The sequence below is a fragment of the Chenopodium quinoa genome, unplaced genomic scaffold, assembly GCF_001683475.1.
Source record: "Chenopodium quinoa cultivar QQ74 unplaced genomic scaffold, ASM168347v1, whole genome shotgun sequence".
In the NCBI taxonomy this organism is placed as follows: Eukaryota; Viridiplantae; Streptophyta; class Magnoliopsida; order Caryophyllales; family Amaranthaceae; genus Chenopodium; species Chenopodium quinoa.
Window position 1 is genome coordinate 2,395,600 of NW_018744239.1, and position 5,928 is coordinate 2,401,527.

Below are 5,928 nucleotides of genomic sequence, written 5' to 3' on the forward strand. Positions count from 1 at the left end.
TTGTAGTTGTAGAAAATGGAATATGATAGAAATTCCATGTTGCCATGCTATTGCTTGCATATATTTTCTAAATAGAGAACCTGAGGCTTTTGTTGATGAATGTTACAAAGTGGAAACATATAAGAAGGTTTATAGTGGTTCTATACCTCCTTACGAAGGGGAGAGGTATTGGCCAAGGATTCCATGCAATTTAGACCCCCACTAATCAAGATTGATCGTGGCAGGCAAAGAAAAGGATTAAGCACCCTCTTAAGAATCCTAAGAAGCCAAGATCTTTCAGTAGGTCAGGGACAGAAATGAATTATTCCATTTGCAACAAGAAGGGCCACAATAAGAGGGGCTGCCAAGAGAAGGACTCTGAACCAACACAACCACCTGCAAAAAAAAGCCCAGGGAAAACCAAGAGGTGTATCATCAACTCCTGAACCAACACAACCATAATCCCACTTCAACTTCAACTCCAGCAATAGAAGCTACCCCAACAGCAACCTCTACCCATCATAACACTTCTGCACAACCCACTCAGTTAGGCAGGGGTAGAAGTATGATTTTTTCTGGTGAGGGGCTAGAAGTGTGTCTCAAACCATTACTAGAGCTACAAGTAATGTAGGAAGAGGAAAGGGATCTGCAGTGCCTCAATATGCAACTAGAAGTAATGCAGGTCAGGGGAGAGGGAGAGGCAGACGCAGAGAAAGGGGATGAACAGGGAGTGGCTGTGAATCTGCTGTTGCACCTGTTCAAGGATAGGGGAGAGGGAGAGGTAGTGGAAGCAGAGTTGCATGGAGTGGTAAAGAATCAACTGATGCACCTATTTCACCAAAGGGAGAGTGTTGTCAAGGGGTATAGGTAGAGCTATGACACTAGTTGGAGTTAGTGTGCTCTTTGGTGATGATGGAAACCCACTTGTAAGCTTACTTGCTTTGTGATTAATTTTTTTTTCTATTTTTTTTAAGTTGAGGTATTTATATCAATCTCATTACCTTTCCTTATGTGTTTGTCCTTATGTCTCAGGTTCTAGTACAAGAGCAAGGAAAAGATCTGTTTCTAAACTGTGATCCATCATCATATCTTGTTGTGAAGCTTGATTGCTTAGAGTGTTGAATTTAGTTTTGTTTTGCCTGTCTACACATCATTTAGAAAATTAATGTTGCTGTTATTGGGTGTTAAGACTTAGATTTTGTTGTTAATTGTTGTTATTTGGTGTTAACAGTTCAGTTATGTACTTCAACAATGATGCTACTATTTTGTATGAGCACGTTGAACAATTGTAGTTAAACAATGCTGCTCCTATTTTGATGTGTATTTGCACACTATTTTGATGTGTATTTGCACACTATTTTGATGTGTATCATGAAGCAATTTATATTCTATCAATTTGTGCAAATAATTTTTCTCTTTTTTCACTTACAATTTGTACGAAATCAATGCCTGATTTTGTTGACTTTATTAGTTGCTTCTTTGTTAATTTGGTATGTCATAACAGGTTTGCAAATGTAAACAAAAACTACCTAAACTCCGTATATTATTCAACAAAGAAGATCCATAAAGCATCCATTACAACTCCTAATTTCTTGTTTGACTAATTAAAAATAAAAACAACAAAGAACAAGCATCCAAGAAACCACCAATGCCAAGTACAAAGTTTTTTCAATCCTACTGAATTTATCTAACTCAATCCTCAATTCAATAACTTTTTTCTTCACCTCTTTCAATTCTTCCTCCAAATTAGCTTTCTTCAACTGCAGTTTCTTAATTTTTTTCATCTCCGAATTTTTGTTCAAACTCTAATTCGCATATGATAGTATCCTTTTCCAACAACTTGAACTGGTACTCTTCAACATCAGTGTGCTCAGTTACCCATTTGAAAATAAAATAAATAAAATATTGCAAGATATTCATTAATAATTTGAAACTTATTGGCCACACAGGACACCCATAGAACTTTATCCCAAAATTAGGGACCTTTGTCACTGTCTTAATTAGAGCTTCCTTCCCACAATTACAGCGAACTTACACATTCACAAGCCTTATTTTGGTTGAGGATGAAGCTGATGCGTATGAATTAGACCTCCTTGCAGCCATTCTCAGAAGATAATGAGAGGATGGAGAGAGAACCAAAAGGATGGAGATGATTGAGAAAGGAGAATGAAAGAACAGAGATGATGGAGAAAGAAAGAAAGAACAAATTGAAAAAGAAAAGAACAGAGATGGGGGTAATTAAAGGGAAAGTGGGAATAACCTGACACTTATATTCCACGTAGGCTTAGGGGAGGGGAAAGTTAAGTCAATCCTTGACTTTACCCCAAAACACTTGCCACGTCACCAAGTTAACCTGCAAAAACCGGTTGCCCATTAATCCGTACCATTTAGGGAAAAAGTACATAACAGGTGGTGTTATTATGGAATAATCAAAAGGTGGTGTTATTCTTGGCAGACCGCTTAAAGGTGGTTTTATTTTTTAGCAAATTTTCCAAATATAAATCAAATTGAAACAATTAAATTAGATTAAAGTAGAGTTGATTTGGTCCAAATCCTTAGTCAGTTCTACATATCTTCCGATCCCCTCCTTAGTTTAAGTATGGAACTTCAGGTGTTGTATGGACTCCTTGGAGTGCTTAAGGGATATATGATGAGATAATAGGGAAGGCTAGTATATAGGCTAAAGCATAAGAGAAAAAGATAATTGTTTGGTGTCGTATTTACAGAGAAAATTTAAGGGGTGAAGCACGGAACCCTAGAACTGAAGCGTTGCGAAAAATCTAAACCTTAAAATTACCATGTCACGGTGTAAAATACTGTGACACAATTTGCCGAGGCGCGGAAATTTTGTTGTGATGCGGTAAATTCTAGTTTTTACATGTTTTTAAAATTATGATAATTTTTTTATCCATAACTCGGAATAATGCATATAATATATTGTTAGAAAGATCATCATGTTTAATTTCCATCCCAATTAGAATCAGGTCATAATCACTTGTATATTTTAAGATATTGGTGTTTTAGTGAAAAGGTATCGATTTTGGGCCGAGTTTAGTGTTTTGCTCATATCGTATTCATTTTAAATCAAATTTGGGCTTATGATATACCGTTGGAAAGTTTATTTCAAGGTCTATTCTAGGGATGAAATTAAATTGGACAAAAACCAAAAACCAATCCAAACTAAACCGAATTAGAAATTCGGTTTGATTTTTTTCGGTGTGGATTGGTTCCAAAAAACTAAAACTGAAATTTTAAAGCCCAAAGAATTCTAGCCCAATTCTCTTACATATATACTTCGTATATAGTAAAACCCTAATCCTCCCTCATCTTTTCCAATTTCCCTTTCAGCCTTTCTGATCTGCGGCCACCACCTTTCTCACCAAAACCCTAATCCTCCCTCATCACCTCACTCACTCCGGCCACCACCTTCCCTCGCCACCACCTAAAACCCTATTTTATTTTCCTTTATTCTCTTTCACTATTTCAGCCTTTCTTTCTCACTTGCGGCAACCTTAGTTTTTCACTTTTTTTTTAAATTTCTCAGAGTCGCTCACCCACCGTTTCCCTTACCACCGATCTTGTCCATTTCATCACTCACCACCACCTTCCTCACAACCGTTACATTCAGTCACAGTCCCTTACCACCGCAACATCGCTCGTCAGTTGTTCCCTTCATAGTTCATACTTCCACTCACTACAACACTCAAAGGTAAGAGATCGAATTAACTTGCTTTTTATGTTTTGATTTTGCTTGAATTTTGATTAAATTTCTCCAATTTCTTTGTTTTTTTTAGGTAATTGCTTTTTATTGATTTGAATTAACCTAGTTATGTAGCTAAATTGTGTTTGCTAGTTGCTACTTTGCTTGAATTTGGCCTAATTAATTGTTGACTTTACAAAACCTAATAAAGTAGTAAGAATAGTTTTTCCTTGATATGCAACCGAATCATGAAGTGTTGTTGATTGGAAATTGTGATTGATTTTCTATGGGGTTTTTTAGCTCCCTCGATTTTGATTGCATCTGTAGTTGATTTTATATTTCTGTTTTTATAATTTTTTTATATATATACATGGATTTGTTCATTTGGAACTTTCATGTAATAGTAATATTTTTTAATTTAATTTGTTATTTTTCTTGGTTTTTTTGTTGTTGTACAGGAAGTTGAGGAGCTTGGAGCTGCCAAGTTAATTGAAGGCTTGAAGTTTCTATGTTGGCTGTTGTTACATTTTAAGTCCTTTCATATGTTTGTAAGTTAATTTTAATGCCTGGACAATTTTTTTAATTATGGACTGAATTTTTTTTTAAAAAAGACTTGTTATGCATAGGGGTGTACATAAACAGGACCAGACCTGAAAACCGACCGAAACCGGACCTGTTGGGACCGGACCTGACCCGGACCTGTAGATTCAGGTCTGGTCCCGATCATTGAAATTTAAGGATTCTGGTCCCGGTCCGGATCAGGTCTAAAACCTGAAACCCGATAAAATTGTGTTTTTATAAATAAATAAATAAATAAATAAAAGCTTTTTTTTCAAAACAAGAAATCAATTTCATTTTTAACCCTAACTCCCTCACTCTCTGACTCTCTCAACCTCTCAGCTGACACCCACATCAGTTTATCCCTCACGCCCTCACGCTGCACGGCTGTACGCTCCCCTCAGGCGCCCACCAACGCGAAAACCGCCTTTGCACTCTTCATTAGCCACCACGCAAACTCCACAGCCACCAGATCACGCGATTATATAGATCACGACCACCAAATTACGCGGATCCAACGACCGCAACCACCAGAATGCCTGGCTCCAGCGATTGCAACCATGAGATCGCGTGATTCCGGCGACCCAGCAGTCACTACATCTGGGCTTACAATTCTTATGGATGTTGTGTTGAGGTGGTTCCTGATTTCTTGCTGCCTTCTAATTAAGTTCTAACTGCCTTGTTCACCTCAGCAAGCATTTTGGAGAATTAAGGGTGTTGATTGATGAGGAAGTTCATCATGAAGCAATTCGTTTTGTAAAATCCGACTTCGCAGCTTATGGTTAATAATTTATGGGTTGTTTTTCTGTATTAAAAAAATAAAAGTGCTAATAAATGTACTCCCTCTCTCCCAGTTTACTTGCAACATTTTGACTAGACACACTTGCCGATATACATGTTTGACCGTCCATACCTTTTATTATATATTTATAAAAGCTATAAAATGTTTATATTTAGAAACAATACATTAAAATAGATCCAATAACATCTTACATGATTACATTGACTTTCATATAATAACTACAAAAGATGGTCAAAGTGAGATGTGTGAATAGTGCAAAAAGTCAAAATGTTGCGAGTAATTTAGGACGGAGGGAGTATTTTTTTTTTCAAATTGATTTTTTTAAAGAAAAAAAAATTGGTCCAATGAGGTCCAAAATCGGACTGGACTTGTTTTTTTCAAGTCTGGTCCGGAACCGAACCTGTTGATTCAAGTCCGGTCTCCGGTCCTTGAAAAATAGAGATTTAGGTCCCGGTCCCAACAGGTCCGGTCTGGTTTTGGACCGGTGTACAACCCTAATTATGGAATAGACTACTGTAGTTGTAATTCATGGCAATTATTAAGCTATTTCTTTTAAATTTCTAGGTACAAAATTTAGGTCATAAAGGCCAAAACAATAGGTCCAATTATCATGCCCAATTTTTAGGCCCAAAATAACATGCCCAAAAAAAAAATCGGTTCGGTTTGGATTCAATTTTCAAAACCGAATTATTTCGGTTTGGATTGAATTGGATTGAATCTATATTTGGTTTGGATTCGGTTTCAAAAATCCAAAACCAAATTAATTTGGTTTGGATTCGGTTTTGTGTAAAATCCAAACCGAGTACCGAACATTCACCCCTAGTCTATTCAACCAAATAATATTTGGATCAAAACTATAGGACTAAAAAATCAGTTTAGCTCGGTTTTA

General features: G+C 36.6%; 1 long non-coding RNA gene across 1 annotated transcript; it reads left to right on the top strand.

Moving 5' to 3' along the window:
- The first annotated feature begins 3,201 nt into the window (after positions 1–3,201).
- Positions 3,202–5,528, top strand: LOC110694530. The gene is made up of 3 exons (XR_002505900.1): positions 3,202–3,688; positions 4,138–4,227; positions 4,580–5,528. It is a non-coding gene; the product is annotated as an uncharacterized LOC110694530 (long non-coding RNA).
- The last annotated feature ends 400 nt before the right edge of the window (positions 5,529–5,928 follow it).